We start from the raw sequence: 16,660 nt of genomic DNA, 5'->3' as shown, positions 1-16,660 counted from the left end.
GAGTCCCTACGCTATGTCATTGATAGCATTGATTGCCCATACCTCAGCATGCTGTGCAGCATAAGTTGAGAAGATCAAAGCCAGGGCCAGTTCAAAATTGACTTGTGGTCTTTGTCGACCATTCCCCAAGAAAATGGTGATTGGGCTCGTCCGGGATTTGAACCCGGGACCTCTCGCACCCTAAGCGAGAATCATACCCCTAGACCAACGAGCCACTCGTCTTCACCCTGTGAATAATGTATGAAAATGAGGTTCAATCAACACTTCGATTATCTCATGAGATGTAACTTTGCTAAGAGATGATGAACATTTTTTGCACAAATAAGTTTTGAAAGTGTTCCTAATGCCAGATGTTGGTTGAAAATGCGTGGTTATAGACTTGTACGAAAAGTAATATCACTTTGCTATAACACAAATAATGAAATGGGAACCAATATTTAATGGCATTTCTAACTTTACTCACCACATACTCTAACACTCTATTGAGATGAATAAAACTCAGGTCGCAAAAGTCTTCGTGTATTGTCCTTATGATTGTCTATTCATCCCAGAAAAATAAAACTACCAGGCTTGGAATCCGGAACTTCTTGCATCCAAAGCGAGAACCATATCCCAAGACCAACAAGCTATCTTTCCGTCCACATAACGAATAAATACGAGTACTTGTATCCGAGGCTTCATATAAAAAGCAGCATGACTTTTGAATAGTTAACTGACAGATAATAGGATAATAAGTCAAGAATTTGTCCAGATTGAGTCAGGCAAAAACCCTTTCAATTATGCGATTTCTTGAATTTCTTATATACACCAATTTTGATTCTAATCATGCTTTCCTCATTGGTGTCAAGTTGTTATCATGATATAAAGGCAATTGCTAATTTATGGATGAACGAAGGAGTCCCTACGCTATGTCATTGATAGCATTGATTGCCCATACCTCAGCATGCTGTGCAGCATAAGTTGAGAAGATCAAAGCCAGGGCCAGTTCAAAATTGACTTGTGGTCTTTGTCGACCATTCCCCAAGAAAATGGTGATTGGGCTCGTCCGGGATTTGAACCCGGGACCTCTCGCACCCTAAGCGAGAATCATACCCCTAGACCAACGAGCCACTCGTCTTCACCCTGTGAATAATGTATGAAAATGAGGTTCAATCAACACTTCGATTATCTCATGAGATGTAACTTTGCTAAGAGATGATGAACATTTTTTGCACAAATAAGTTTTGAAAGTGTTCCTAATGCCAGATGTTGGTTGAAAATGCGTGGTTATAGACTTGTACGAAAAGTAATATCACTTTGCTATAACACAAATAATGAAATGGGAACCAATATTTAATGGCATTTCTAACTTTACTCACCACATACTCTAACACTATTGAGATGAATAAAACTCAGGTCACAAAAGTCTTTGTGTATTGTCCTTATGATTGTCTATTCATCCCAGAAAAATAAAACTACCAGGCTTGGAATCCGGAACTTCTTGCATCCAAAGCGAGAACCATATCCCAAGACCAACAAGCTATCTTTCCGTCCACATAACGAATAAATACGAGTACTTGTATCCGAGGCTTCATATAAAAAGCAGCATGACTTTTGAATAGTTAACTGACAGATAATAGGATAATAAGTCAAGAATTTGTCCAGATTGAGTCAGGCAAAAACCCTTTCAATTATGCGATTTCTTGAATTTCTTATATACACCAATGTTGATTCTAATCATGCTTTCCTCATTGGTGTCAAGTTGTTATCATGATATAAAGGCAATTGCTAATTTATGGATGAACGAAGGAGTCCCTACGCTATGTCATTGATAGCATTGATTGCCCATACCTCAGCATGCTGTGCAGCATAAGTTGAGAAGATCAAAGCCAGGGCCAGTTCAAAATTGACTTGTGGTCTTTTTCGACCATTCCCCAAGAAAATGGTGATTGGGCTCGTCCGGGATTTGAACCCGGGACCTCTCGCACCCTAAGCGAGAATCATACCCCTAGACCAACGAGCCACTCGTCTTCACCCTGTGAATAATGTATGAAAATGAGGTTCAATCAACACTTCGATTATCTCATGAGATGTAACTTTGCTAAGAGATGATGAACATTTTTTGCACAAATAAGTTTTGAAAGTGTTCCTAATGCCAGATGTTGGTTGAAAATGCGTGGTTATAGACTTGTACGAAAAGTAATATCACTTTGCTATAACACAAATAATGAAATGGGAACCAATATTTAATGGCATTTCTAACTTTACTCACCACATACTCTAACACTATTGAGATGAATAAAACTCAGGTCGCAAAAGTCTTCGTGTATTGTCCTTATGATTGTCTATTCATCCCAGAAAAATAAAACTACCAGGCTTGGAATCCGGAACTTCTTGCATCCAAAGCGAGAACCATATCCCAAGACCAACAAGCTATCTTTCCGTCCACATAACTAATAAATACGAGTACTTGTATCCGAGGCTTCATATAAAAAGCAGCATGACTTTTGAATAGTTAACTGACAGATAATAGGATAATAAGTCAAGAATTTGTCCAGATTGAGTCAGGCAAAAACCCTTTCAATTATGCGATTTCTTGAATTTCTTATATACACCAATTTTGATTCTAATCATGCTTTCCTCATTGGTGTCAAGTTGTTATCATGATATAAAGGCAATTGCTAATTTATGGATGAACGAAGGAGTCCCTACGCTATATCATTGATTGCATTGATTGCCCATACCTCAGCATGCTGTGCAGCATAAGTTGAGAAGATCAAAGCCAGGGCCAGTTCAAAATTGACTTGTGGTCTTTGTCGACCATTCCCCAAGAAAATGGTGATTGGGCTCGTCCGGGATTTGAACCCGGGACCTCTCGCACCCGAAGCGAGAATCATACCCCTAGACCAACGAGCCACTCGTCTTCACCCTGTGAATAATGTATGAATATGAGGTTCAATCAACACTTCGATTATCTCATGAGATGTAACTTTGCTAAGAGATGATGAACATTTTTTGCACAAATAAGTTTTGAAAGTGTTCTTAATGCCAGATGTTGGTTGAAAATGCGTGGTTATAGACTTGTACGAAAAGTAATATCACTTTGCTATAACACAAATAATGAAATGGGAACCAATATTTAATGACATTTCTAACTTTACTCACCACATACTCTAACACTCTATTGAGATTACTAAAACTCAGGTCGCAAAAGTCTTCGTGTATTGTCCTTATTATTGTCTATTCATCCCAGAAAAATAAAACTACCGGGCTTGGAATCCAGAACTTCTTGCATCTAAAGCGAGAACCATATCCCAAGACCAACAAGCTATCTTTCTGTCCAAATAACGCATAAATACGAGTACTTGTATTCGACGATTCATATTAAAAGCAGCATGACTTTTGAATAGTAAACTGACATAGAATAGGATAATGAGTCAAGAATTTGTCCAGATTGAGTCAGCAAAAACCCTTTCAATTATGTGATTTCTTGAATTGCTTATTTTACACCAATTTTCATTCTAATCATGCTTTCCTCATTGGTGTCAAGTTATTATGATGATATAAAGGCAATTGCTAATGTATGGATGAACGAAGGAGTCCCTACGCTATGTCATTGATAGCATTGATTGCCCATACCTCAGCATGCTGTGCAGCGTAAGTTGAGAAGATCAAAGCCAGGGCCAGTTCAAAATTGACTTGGTCTTTGTCGTCCATTCCCCAAGAAAACGGTGCTGGGGTTCGTCTGGGATTTGAACCCAGAACCTTTTGCACAGGAGCGAGAATCAAACCTCTCTACCAACGAGCCACTCTTCTACAACCATTGAATAATGTATGAAAATGAGGTTAAATCAACACTTAGATTATCTCATGAGATGTAACTTTGCTAAGAGATGATGAACATGTTTTGCACAAATAAGTTTTGAAAGTGTTCTTAATACCAGATGTTTGTTGAAAATGCATGGTTATAGACTTGTACGAAAAGCAATATCACTTTGCTATAACACAAATAATGAAATGGGAACCAATATTTAATGGCATTTCTAACTTTACTCACCACATACTCTAACACTATTGAGATGAATAAAACTCAGGTCGCAAAAGTCTTCGTGTATTGTCCTTATGATTGTCTATTCATCCCAGAAAAATAAAACTACCAGGCTTGGAATCCGGAACTTCTTGCATCCAAAGCGAGAACCATATCCCAAGACCAACAAGCTATCTTTCCGTCCACATAACTAATAAATACGAGTACTTGTATCCGAGGCTTCATATAAAAAGCAGCATGACTTTTGAATAGTTAACTGACAGATAATAGGATAATAAGTCAAGAATTTGTCCAGATTGAGTCAGGCAAAAACCCTTTCAATTATGCGATTTCTTGAATTTCTTATATACACCAATTTTGATTCTAATCATGCTTTCCTCATTGGTGTCAAGTTGTTATCATGATATAAAGGCAATTGCTAATTTATGGATGAACGAAGGAGTCCCTACGCTATATCATTGATTGCATTGATTGCCCATACCTCAGCATGCTGTGCAGCATAAGTTGAGAAGATCAAAGCCAGGGCCAGTTCAAAATTGACTTGTGGTCTTTGTCGACCATTCCCCAAGAAAATGGTGATTGGGCTCGTCCGGGATTTGAACCCGGGACCTCTCGCACCCGAAGCGAGAATCATACCCCTAGACCAACGAGCCACTCGTCTTCACCCTGTGAATAATGTATGAATATGAGGTTCAATCAACACTTCGATTATCTCATGAGATGTAACTTTGCTAAGAGATGATGAACATTTTTTGCACAAATAAGTTTTGAAAGTGTTCTTAATGCCAGATGTTGGTTGAAAATGCGTGGTTATAGACTTGTACGAAAAGTAATATCACTTTGCTATAACACAAATAATGAAATGGGAACCAATATTTAATGACATTTCTAACTTTACTCACCACATACTCTAACACTCTATTGAGATTACTAAAACTCAGGTCGCAAAAGTCTTCGTGTATTGTCCTTATTATTGTCTATTCATCCCAGAAAAATAAAACTACCGGGCTTGGAATCCAGAACTTCTTGCATCTAAAGCGAGAACCATATCCCAAGACCAACAAGCTATCTTTCTGTCCAAATAACGCATAAATACGAGTACTTGTATTCGACGATTCATATTAAAAGCAGCATGACTTTTGAATAGTAAACTGACATAGAATAGGATAATGAGTCAAGAATTTGTCCAGATTGAGTCAGCAAAAACCCTTTCAATTATGTGATTTCTTGAATTGCTTATTTTACACCAATTTTCATTCTAATCATGATTTCCTCATTGGTGTCAAGTTATTATGATGATATAAAGGCAATTGCTAATGTATGGATGAACGAAGGAGTCCCTACGCTATGTCATTGATAGCATTGATTGCCCATACTTCAGCATGCTGTGCAGCGTAAGTTGAGAAGATCAAAGCCAGGGCCAGTTCAAAATTGACTTGGTCTTTGTCGTCCATTCCCCAAGAAAACGGTGCTGGGGTTCGTCTGGGATTTGAACCCAGAACCTTTTGCACAGGAGCGAGAATCAAACCTCTCTACCAACGAGCCACTCTTCTACAACCATTGAATAATGTATGAAAATGAGGTTAAATCAACACTTAGATTATCTCATGAGATGTAACTTTGCTAAGAGATGATGAACATGTTTTGCACAAATAAGTTTTGAAAGTGTTCTTAATACCAGATGTTTGTTGAAAATGCATGGTTATAGACTTGTACGAAAAGCAATATCACTTTGCTATAACAAAAATAATGAAATGCGAACCAATATTTAATGGCATTTCTAACTTTACTCACCACATACTCTAACACTCTATTGAGATGAATAAAACTCAGGTCGCAAAAGTCTTCGTGTATTGTCCTTATGATTGTCTATTCATCCCAGAAAAAAAAAACTACCAGGCTTGGAATCCGGAACTTCTTGCATCCAAAGCGAGAACCATATCCCAAGACCAACAAGCTATCTTTCCGTCCACATAACGAATAAATACGAGTACTTGTATCCGAGGCTTCATATAAAAAGCAGCATGACTTTTGAATAGTTAACTGACAGATAATAGGATAATAAGTCAAGAATTTGTCCAGATTGAGTCAGGCAAAAACCCTTTCAATTATGCGATTTCTTGAATTTCTTATATACACCAATTTTGATTCTAATCATGCTTTCCTCATTGGTGTCAAGTTGTTATCATGATATAAAGGCAATTGCTAATTTATGGATGAACGAAGGAGTCCCTACGCTATATCATTGATTGCATTGATTGCCCATACCTCAGCATGCTGTGCAGCATAAGTTGAGAAGATCAAAGCCAGGGCCAGTTCAAAATTGACTTGTGGTCTTTGTCGACCATTCCCCAAGAAAATGGTGATTGGGCTCGTCCGGGATTTGAACCCGGGACCTCTCGCACCCTAAGCGAGAATCATACACCCTAGACCAACGAGCCACTCGTCTTCACCCTGTGAATAATGTATGAAAATGAGGTTCAATCAACACTTAGATTATCTCATGAGATGTAACTTTGCTAAGAGATGATGAACATTTTTTGCACAAATAAGTTTTGAAAGTGTTCCTAATGCCAGATGTTGGTTGAAAATGCGTGGTTATAGACTTGTACGAAAAGTAATATCACTTTGCTATAACACAAATAATGAAATGGGAACCAATATTTAATGGCATTTCTAACTTTACTCACCACATACTCTAACACTCTATTGAGATGAATAAAACTCAGGTCGCAAAAGTCTTCGTGTATTGTCCTTATGATTGTCTATTCATCCCAGAAAAATAAAACTACCAGGCTTGGAATCCGGAACTTCTTGCATCCAAAGCGAGAACCATATCCCAAGACCAACAAGCTATCTTTCCGTCCACATAACGAATAAATACGAGTACTTGTATCCGAGGCTTCATATAAAAAGCAGCATGACTTTTGAATAGTTAACTGACAGAGAATAGGATAATAAGTCAAGAATTTGTCCAGATTGAGTCAGGCAAAAACCCTTTCAATTATGCGATTTCTTGAATTTCTTATATACACCAATTTTGATTCTAATCATGCTTTCCTCATTGGTGTCAAGTTGTTATCATGATATAAAGGCAATTGCTAATTTATGGATGAACGAAGGAGTCCCTACGCTATGTCATTGATAGCATTGATTGCCCATACCTCAGCATGCTGTGCAGCATAAGTTGAGAAGATCAAAGCCAGGGCCAGTTCAAAATTGACTTGTGGTCTTTGTCGACCATTCCCCAAGAAAATGGTGATTGGGCTCGTCCGGGATTTGAACCCGGGACCTCTCGCACCCGAAGCGAGAATCATACCCCTAGACCAACGAGCCACTCGTCTTCACCCAGTGAATAATGTATGAAAATGAGGTTCAATCAACACTTCGATTATCTCATGAGATGTAACTATGCTAAGAGATGATGAACATTTTTGCCACAAAAAAGTTTTGAAAGTGTTCTTAATGCCAGATGTTGGTTGAAAATGCGTGGTTATAGACTTGTACGAAAAGTAATATCACTTTGCTATAACACAAATAATGAAATGGGAACCAATATTTAATGACATTTCTAACTTTACTCACCACATACTCTAACACTCTATTGAGATTACTAAAACGCAGGTCGCAAAAGTCTTCGTGTATTGTCCTTATTATTGTCTATTCATCCCAGAAAAATAAAACTACCGGGCTTGGAATCCAGAACTTCTTGCATCCAAAGCGAGAACCATATCCCAAGACCAACAAGCTATCTTTCTGTCCAAATAACGCATAAATACGAGTACTTGTATTCGACGATTCATTTTAAAAGCAGCATGACTTTTGAATAGTAAACTGACATAGAATAGGATAATGAGTCAAGAATTTGTCCAGATTGAGTCAGCAAAAACCCTTTCAATTATGTGATTTCTTGAATTGCTTATTTTACACCAATTTTCATTCTAATCATGCTTTCCTCATTGGTGTCAAGTTATTATGATGATATAAAGGCAATTGCTAATGTATGGATGAACGAAGGAGTCCCTACGCTATGTCATTGATAGCATTGATTGCCCATACCTCAGCATGCTGTGCAGCGTAAGTTGAGAAGATCAAAGCCAGGGCCAGTTCAAAATTGACTTGGTCTTTGTCGTCCATTCCCCAAGAAAACGGTGCTGGGGTTCGTCTGGGATTTGAACCCAGAACCTTTTGCACAGGAGCGAGAATCAAACCTCTCTACCAACGAGCCACTCTTCTACAACCATTGAATAATGTATGAAAATGAGGTTAAATCAACACTTAGATTATCTCATGAGATGTAACTTTGCTAAGAGATGATGAACATGTTTTGCACAAATAAGTTTTGAAAGTGTTCTTAATACCAGATGTTGGTTGAAAATGCATGGTTATAGACTTGTACGAAAAGCAATATCACTTTGCTATAACAAAAATAATGAAATGCGAACCAATATTTAATGGCATTTCTAACTTTACTCACCACATACTCTAACACTCTATTGAGATGAATAAAACTCAGGTCGCAAAAGTCTTCGTGTATTGTCCTTATGATTGTCTATTCATCCCAGAAAAATAAAACTACCAGGCTTGGAATCCGGAACTTCTTGCATCCAAAGCGAGAACCATATCCCAAGACCAACAAGCCATCTTTCCGTCCACATAACGAATAAATACGAGTACTTGTATCCGAGGCTTCATATAAAAAGCAGCATGACTTTTGAATAGTTAACTGACAGATAATAGGATAATAAGTCAAGAATTTGTCCAGATTGAGTCAGGCAAAAACCCTTTCAATTATGCGATTTCTTGAATTTATTATATACACCAATTTTTATTCTAATCATGCTTTCCTCATTGGTGTCAAGTTGTTATCATGATATAAAGGCAATTGCTAATTTATGGATGAACGAAGGAGTCCCTACACTATGTCATTGATAGCATTGATTGCCCATACCTCAGCATGCTGTGCAGCATAAGTTGAGAAGATCAAAGCCAGGGCCAGTTCAAAATTGACTTGTGGTCTTTGTCGACCATTCCCCAAGAAAATGGTGATTGGGCTCGTCCGGGATTTGAACCCGGGACCTCTCGCACCCGAAGCGAGAATCATACCCCTAGACCAACGAGCCACTCGTCTTCACCCAGTGAATAATGTATGAAAATGAGGTTCAATCAACACTTCGATTATCTCATGAGATGTAACTATGCTAAGAGATGATGAACATTTTTGCCACAAAAAAGTTTTGAAAGTGTTCTTAATGCCAGATGTTGGTTGAAAATGCGTGGTTATAGACTTGTACGAAAAGTAATATCACTTTGCTATAACACAAATAATGAAATGGGAACCAATATTTAATGACATTTCTAACTTTACTCACCACATACTCTAACACTCTATTGAGATTACTAAAACGCAGGTCGCAAAAGTCTTCGTGTATTGTCCTTATTATTGTCTATTCATCCCAGAAAAATAAAACTACCGGGCTTGGAATCCAGAACTTCTTGCATCCAAAGCGAGAACCATATCCCAAGACCAACAAGCTATCTTTCTGTCCAAATAACGCATAAATACGAGTACTTGTATTCGACGATTCATTTTAAAAGCAGCATGACTTTTGAATAGTAAACTGACATAGAATAGGATAATAAGTCAAGAATTTGTCCAGATTGAGTCAGGCAAAAACCCTTTCAATTATGCGATTTCTTGAATTTCTTATATACACCAATTTTGATTCTAATCATGCTTTCCTCATTGGTGTCAAGTTGTTATCATGATATAAAGGCAATTGCTAATTTATGGATGAACGAAGGAGTCCCTACGCTATGTCATTGATAGCATTGATTGCCCATACCTCAGCATGCTGTGCAGCATAAGTTGAGAAGATCAAAGCCAGGGCCAGTTCAAAATTGACTTGTGGTCTTTGTCGACCATTCCCCAAGAAAATGGTGATTGGGCTCGTCCGGGATTTGAACCCGGGACCTCTCGCACCCTAAGCGAGAATCATACCCCTAGACCAACGAGCCACTCGTCTTCACCCTGTGAATAATGTATGAAAATGAGGTTCAATCAACACTTCGATTATCTCATGAGATGTAACTTTGCTAAGAGATGATGAACATTTTTTGCACAAATAAGTTTTGAAAGTGTTCCTAATGCCAGATGTTTGTTGAAAATGCGTGGTTATAGACTTGTACGAAAAGTAATATCACTTTGCTATAACACAAATAATGAAATGGGAACCAATATTTAATGGCATTTCTAACTTTACTCACCACATACTCTAACACTCTATTGAGATTACTAAAACGCAGGTCGCAAAAGTCTTCGTGTATTGTCCTTATGATTGTCTATTCATCCCAGAAAAATAAAACTACCAGGCTTGGAATTCGGAACTTCTTGCATCCAAAGCGAGAACCATATCCCAAGACCAACAAGCTATCTTTCTGTCCAAATAACGCATAAATACGAGTACTTGTATTCGACGATTCATTTTAAAAGCAGCATGACTTTTGAATAGTTAACTGACAGATAATAGGATAATGAGTCAAGAATTTGTCCAGGTTGAGTCAGGCAAAAACCCTTTCAATTATGCGATTTCTTGAATTTCTTATTTTACACCAATTTTTATTCTAATCATGCTTTCCTCATTGGTGTCAAGTTGTTATAATGATATAAAGGCAATTGCTAATTTATGGATGAACGAAGGAGTCCCTACGCTATGTCATTGATAGCATTGATTGCCCATACCTCAGCATGCTGTGCAGCATAAGTTGAGAAGATCAAAGCCAGGGCCAGTTCAAAATTGACTTGTGGTCTTTGTCGACCATTCCCCAAGAAAATGTTGATTGGGCTCGTCCAGGATTTGAACCCGGGACCTCTCGCACCCTAAGCGAGAATCATACCCCTAGACCAACGAGCCACTCGTCTTCACCCAGTGAATAATATATGAAAATGAGGTTCAATCAACACTTCGATTATCTCATGAGATGTAACTTTGCTAAGAGATGATGAACATTTTTTGCACAAATAAGTTTTGAAAGTGTTCCTAATGCCAGATGTTGGTTGAAAATGCGTGGTTATAGACTTGTACGAAAAGTAATATCACTTTGCTATAACACAAATAATGAAATGGGAACCAATATTTAATGGCATTTCTAACTTTACTCACCACATACTCTAACACTCTATTGAGATGAATAAAACTCAGGTCGCAAAAGTCTTCGTGTATTGTCCTTATGATTGTCTATTCATCCCAGAAAAATAAAACTACCAGGCTTGGAATCCGGAACTTCTTGCATCCAAAGCGAGAACCATATCCCAAGACCAACAAGCCATCTTTCCGTCCACATAACGAATAAATACGAGTACTTGTATCCGAGGCTTCATATAAAAAGCAGCATGACTTTTGAATAGTTAACTGACAGATAATAGGATAATAAGTCAAGAATTTGTCCAGATTGAGTCAGGCAAAAACCCTTTCAATTATGCGATTTCTTGAATTTATTATATACACCAATTTTTATTCTAATCATGCTTTCCTCATTGGTGTCAAGTTGTTATCATGATATAAAGGCAATTGCTAATTTATGGATGAACGAAGGAGTCCCTACGCTATGTCATTGATAGCATTGATTGCCCATACCTCAGCATGCTGTGCAGCATAAGTTGAGAAGATCAAAGCCAGGGCCAGTTCAAAATTGACTTGTGGTCTTTGTCGACCATTCCCCAAGAAAATGGTGATTGGGCTCGTCCGGGATTTGAACCCGGGACCTCTCGCACCCGAAGCGAGAATCATACCCCTAGACCAACGAGCCACTCGTCTTCACCCAGTGAATAATGTATGAAAATGAGGTTCAATCAACACTTCGATTATCTCATGAGATGTAACTATGCTAAGAGATGATGAACATTTTTGCCACAAAAAAGTTTTGAAAGTGTTCTTAATGCCAGATGTTGGTTGAAAATGCGTGGTTATAGACTTGTACGAAAAGTAATATCACTTTGCTATAACACAAATAATGAAATGGGAACCAATATTTAATGACATTTCTAACTTTACTCACCACATACTCTAACACTCTATTGAGATTACTAAAACGCAGGTCGCAAAAGTCTTCGTGTATTGTCCTTATTATTGTCTATTCATCCCAGAAAAATAAAACTACCGGGCTTGGAATCCAGAACTTCTTGCATCCAAAGCGAGAACCATATCCCAAGACCAACAAGCTATCTTTCTGTCCAAATAACGCATAAATACGAGTACTTGTATTCGACGATTCATTTTAAAAGCAGCATGACTTTTGAATAGTAAACTGACATAGAATAGGATAATGAGTCAAGAATTTGTCCAGATTGAGTCAGCAAAAACCCTTTCAATTATGTGATTTCTTGAATTGCTTATTTTACACCAATTTTCATTCTAATCATGCTTTCCTCATTGGTGTCAAGTTATTATGATGATATAAAGGCAATTGCTAATGTATGGATGAACGAAGGAGTCCCTACGCTATGTCATTGATAGCATTGATTGCCCATACCTCAGCATGCTGTGCAGCGTAAGTTGAGAAGATCAAAGCCAGGGCCAGTTCAAAATTGACTTGGTCTTTGTCGTCCATTCCCCAAGAAAACGGTGCTGGGGTTCGTCTGGGATTTGAACCCAGAACCTTTTGCACAGGAGCGAGAATCAAACCTCTCTACCAACGAGCCACTCTTCTACAACCATTGAATAATGTATGAAAATGAGGTTAAATCAACACTTAGATTATCTCATGAGATGTAACTTTGCTAAGAGATGATGAACATGTTTTGCACAAATAAGTTTTGAAAGTGTTCTTAATACCAGATGTTGGTTGAAAATGCATGGTTATAGACTTGTACGAAAAGCAATATCACTTTGCTATAACAAAAATAATGAAATGCGAACCAATATTTAATGGCATTTCTAACTTTACTCACCACATACTCTAACACTCTATTGAGATGAATAAAACTCAGGTCGCAAAAGTCTTCGTGTATTGTCCTTATGATTGTCTATTCATCCCAGAAAAATAAAACTACCAGGCTTGGAATCCGGAACTTCTTGCATCCAAAGCGAGAACCATATCCCAAGACCAACAAGCTATCTTTCCGTCCACATAACGAATAAATACGAGTACTTGTATCCGAGGCTTCATATAAAAAGCAGCATGACTTTTGAATAGTTAACTGACAGATAATAGGATAATAAGTCAAGAATTTGTCCAGATTGAGTCAGGCAAAAACCCTTTCAATTATGCGATTTCTTGAATTTATTATATACACCAATTTTTATTCTAATCATGCTTTCCTCATTGGTGTCAAGTTGTTATCATGATATAAAGGCAATTGCTAATTTATGGATGAACGAAGGAGTCCCTACGCTATGTCATTGATAGCATTGATTGCCCATACCTCAGCATGCTGTGCAGCATAAGTTGAGAAGATCAAAGCCAGGGCCAGTTCAAAATTGACTTGTGGTCTTTGTCGACCATTCCCCAAGAAAATGGTGATTGGGCTCGTCCGGGATTTGAACCCGGGACCTCTCGCACCCGAAGCGAGAATCATACCCCTAGACCAACGAGCCACTCGTCTTCACCCAGTGAATAATGTATGAAAATGAGGTTCAATCAACACTTCGATTATCTCATGAGATGTAACTATGCTAAGAGATGATGAACATTTTTGCCACAAAAAAGTTTTGAAAGTGTTCTTAATGCCAGATGTTGGTTGAAAATGCGTGGTTATAGACTTGTACGAAAAGTAATATCACTTTGCTATAACACAAATAATGAAATGGGAACCAATATTTAATGACATTTCTAACTTTACTCACCACATACTCTAACACTCTATTGAGATTACTAAAACGCAGGTCGCAAAAGTCTTCGTGTATTGTCCTTATGATTGTCTATTCATCCCAGAAAAATAAAACTACCAGGCTTGGAATCCGGAACTTCTTGCATCCAAAGCGAGAACCATATCCCAAGACCAACAAGCTATCTTTCCGTCCACATAACGAATAAATACGAGTACTTGTATCCGAGGCTTCATATAAAAAGCAGCATGACTTTTGAATAGTTAACTGACAGATAATAGGATAATAAGTCAAGAATTTGTCCAGATTGAGTCAGCAAAAACCCTTTCAATTATGCGATTTCTTGAATTTCTTATATACACCAATTTTGATTCTAATCATGCTTTCCTCATTGGTGTCAAGTTATTATGATGATATAAAGGCAATTGCTAATGTATGGATGAACGAAGGAGTCCCTACGCTATGTCATTGATAGCATTGATTGCCCATACCTCAGCATGCTGTGCAGCATAAGTTGAGAAGATCAAAGCCAGGGCCAGTTCAAAATTGACTTGTGGTCTTTGTCGACCATTCCCCAAGAAAATGGTGATTGGGCTCGTCCGGGATTTGAACCCGGGACCTCTCGCACCCTAAGCGAGAATCATACCCCTAGACCAACGAGCCACTCTTCTACAACCATTGAATAATGTATGAAAATGAGGTTAAATCAACACTTAGATTATCTCATGAGATGTAACTTTGCTAAGAGATGATGAACATGTTTTGCACAAATAAGTTTTGAAAGTGTTCTTAATACCAGATGTTGGTTGAAAATGCATGGTTATAGACTTGTACGAAAAGCAATATCACTTTGCTATAACAAAAATAATGAAATGCGAACCAATATTTAATGGCATTTCTAACTTTACTCACCACATACTCTAACACTCTATTGAGATGAATAAAACTCAGGTCGCAAAAGTCTTCGTGTATTGTCCTTATGATTGTCTATTCATCCCAGAAAAATAAAACTACCAGGCTTGGAATCCGGAACTTCTTGCATCCAAAGCGAGAACCATATCCCAAGACCAACAAGCTATCTTTCCGTCCACATAACGAATAAATACGAGTACTTGTATCCGAGGCTTCATATAAAAAGCAGCATGACTTTTGAATAGTTAACTGACAGATAATAGGATAATAAGTCAAGAATTTGTCCAGATTGAGTCAGGCAAAAACCCTTTCAATTATGCGATTTCTTGAATTTATTATATACACCAATTTTTATTCTAATCATGCTTTCCTCATTGGTGTCAAGTTGTTATCATGATATAAAGGCAATTGCTAATTTATGGATGAACGAAGGAGTCCCTACGCTATGTCATTGATAGCATTGATTGCCCATACCTCAGCATGCTGTGCAGCATAAGTTGAGAAGATCAAAGCCAGGGCCAGTTCAAAATTGACTTGTGGTCTTTGTCGACCATTCCCCAAGAAAATGGTGATTGGGCTCGTCCGGGATTTGAACCCGGGACCTCTCGCACCCGAAGCGAGAATCATACACCTAGACCAACGAGCCACTCGTCTTCACCCAGTGAATAATGTATGAAAATGAGGTTCAATCAACACTTCGATTATCTCATGAGATGTAACTATGCTAAGAGATGATGAACATTTTTGCCACAAAAAAGTTTTGAAAGTGTTCCTAATGCCAGATGTTGGTTGAAAATGCGTGGTTATAGACTTGTACGAAAAGTAATATCACTTTGCTATAACACAAATAATGAAATGGGAACCAATATTTAATGACATTTCTAACTTTACTCACCACATACTCTAACACTCTATTGAGATTACTAAAACGCAGGTCGCAAAAGTCTTCGTGTATTGTCCTTATGATTGTCTATTCATCCCAGAAAAATAAAACTACCAGGCTTGGAATCCGGAACTTCTTGCATCCAAAGCGAGAACCATATCCCAAGACCAACAAGCTATCTTTCCGTCCACATAACGAATAAATACGAGTACTTGTATCCGAGGCTTCATATAAAAAGCAGCATGACTTTTGAATAGTTAACTGACAGATAATAGGATAATAAGTCAAGAATTTGTCCAGATTGAGTCAGGCAAAAACCCTTTCAATTATGCGATTTCTTGAATTTCTTATATACACCAATTTTGATTCTAATCATGCTTTCCTCATTGGTGTCAAGTTGTTATCATGATATAAAGGCAATTGCTAATTTATGGATGAACGAAGGAGTCCCTACGCTATGTCATTGATAGCATTGATTGCCCATACCTCAGCATGCTGTGCAGCATAAGTTGAGAAGATCAAAGCCAGGGCCAGTTCAAAATTGACTTGTGGTCTTTGTCGACCATTCCCCAAGAAAATGGTGATTGGGCTCGTTCGGGATTTGAACCCGGGACCTCTCGCACCCTAAGCGAGAATCATACCCCTAGACCAACGAGCCACTCGTCTTCACCCTGTGAATAATGTATGAAAATGAGGTTCAATCAACACTTCGATTATCTCATGAGATGTAACTTTGCTAAGAGATGATGAACATTTTTTGCACAAATAAGTTTTGAAAGTGTTCCTAATGCCAGATGTTTGTTGAAAATGCGTGGTTATAGACTTGTACGAAAAGTAATATCACTTTGCTATAACACAAATAATGAAATGGGAACCAATATTTAATGGCATTTCTAACTTTACTCACCACATACTCTAACACTCTATTGAGATTACTAAAACGCAGGTCGCAAAAGTCTTCGTGTATTGTCCTTATGATTGTCTATTCATCCCAGAAAAATAAAACTACCA

The 16,660-nt window shown here is 37.9% G+C and overlaps 15 non-coding genes across 15 annotated transcripts; all 15 read right to left on the bottom strand.

Annotated features, from left to right (window-relative positions):
- Positions 1-142: 142 nt before the first annotated feature.
- TRNAP-AGG (transfer RNA proline (anticodon AGG)) lies at positions 143-214 on the bottom strand. The gene has a single exon. It is a non-coding gene; the product is annotated as a tRNA-Pro (tRNA).
- Positions 215-1,037: 823 nt separating this feature from the next.
- On the bottom strand, positions 1,038-1,109 carry TRNAP-AGG (transfer RNA proline (anticodon AGG)). The gene has a single exon. It is a non-coding gene; the product is annotated as a tRNA-Pro (tRNA).
- Positions 1,110-1,930: 821 nt separating this feature from the next.
- Positions 1,931-2,002, bottom strand: TRNAP-AGG (transfer RNA proline (anticodon AGG)). Its single transcript has one exon. It is a non-coding gene; the product is annotated as a tRNA-Pro (tRNA).
- An 821-nt stretch (positions 2,003-2,823) lies between these two features.
- On the bottom strand, positions 2,824-2,895 carry TRNAP-CGG (transfer RNA proline (anticodon CGG)). Its single transcript has one exon. It is a non-coding gene; the product is annotated as a tRNA-Pro (tRNA).
- A 1,713-nt stretch (positions 2,896-4,608) lies between these two features.
- On the bottom strand, positions 4,609-4,680 carry TRNAP-CGG (transfer RNA proline (anticodon CGG)). Its single transcript has one exon. It is a non-coding gene; the product is annotated as a tRNA-Pro (tRNA).
- A 1,715-nt stretch (positions 4,681-6,395) lies between these two features.
- TRNAP-AGG (transfer RNA proline (anticodon AGG)) lies at positions 6,396-6,468 on the bottom strand. The gene has a single exon. It is a non-coding gene; the product is annotated as a tRNA-Pro (tRNA).
- An 823-nt stretch (positions 6,469-7,291) lies between these two features.
- On the bottom strand, positions 7,292-7,363 carry TRNAP-CGG (transfer RNA proline (anticodon CGG)). Its single transcript has one exon. It is a non-coding gene; the product is annotated as a tRNA-Pro (tRNA).
- Positions 7,364-9,078: 1,715 nt separating this feature from the next.
- Positions 9,079-9,150, bottom strand: TRNAP-CGG (transfer RNA proline (anticodon CGG)). The gene has a single exon. It is a non-coding gene; the product is annotated as a tRNA-Pro (tRNA).
- Positions 9,151-9,973: 823 nt separating this feature from the next.
- TRNAP-AGG (transfer RNA proline (anticodon AGG)) lies at positions 9,974-10,045 on the bottom strand. Its single transcript has one exon. It is a non-coding gene; the product is annotated as a tRNA-Pro (tRNA).
- Positions 10,046-10,869: 824 nt separating this feature from the next.
- Positions 10,870-10,941, bottom strand: TRNAP-AGG (transfer RNA proline (anticodon AGG)). Its single transcript has one exon. It is a non-coding gene; the product is annotated as a tRNA-Pro (tRNA).
- Positions 10,942-11,764: 823 nt separating this feature from the next.
- On the bottom strand, positions 11,765-11,836 carry TRNAP-CGG (transfer RNA proline (anticodon CGG)). Its single transcript has one exon. It is a non-coding gene; the product is annotated as a tRNA-Pro (tRNA).
- Positions 11,837-13,551: 1,715 nt separating this feature from the next.
- TRNAP-CGG (transfer RNA proline (anticodon CGG)) lies at positions 13,552-13,623 on the bottom strand. The gene has a single exon. It is a non-coding gene; the product is annotated as a tRNA-Pro (tRNA).
- Positions 13,624-14,445: 822 nt separating this feature from the next.
- Positions 14,446-14,517, bottom strand: TRNAP-AGG (transfer RNA proline (anticodon AGG)). The gene has a single exon. It is a non-coding gene; the product is annotated as a tRNA-Pro (tRNA).
- An 823-nt stretch (positions 14,518-15,340) lies between these two features.
- Positions 15,341-15,412, bottom strand: TRNAP-CGG (transfer RNA proline (anticodon CGG)). Its single transcript has one exon. It is a non-coding gene; the product is annotated as a tRNA-Pro (tRNA).
- An 823-nt stretch (positions 15,413-16,235) lies between these two features.
- TRNAP-AGG (transfer RNA proline (anticodon AGG)) lies at positions 16,236-16,307 on the bottom strand. The gene has a single exon. It is a non-coding gene; the product is annotated as a tRNA-Pro (tRNA).
- Between the last annotated feature and the right edge of the window lie 353 nt (positions 16,308-16,660).

The sequence above is a fragment of the Petromyzon marinus genome, chromosome 35, assembly GCF_048934315.1.
Source record: "Petromyzon marinus isolate PM22_M1 ecotype Great Lakes invasive population chromosome 35, UKy_Petmar_22M1.pri1.0, whole genome shotgun sequence".
In the NCBI taxonomy this organism is placed as follows: domain Eukaryota; kingdom Metazoa; phylum Chordata; class Hyperoartia; order Petromyzontiformes; family Petromyzontidae; genus Petromyzon; species Petromyzon marinus.
Note: the sequence above shows the minus strand (reverse complement) of the source record. Positions and strands in the feature narration are given on the sequence as shown.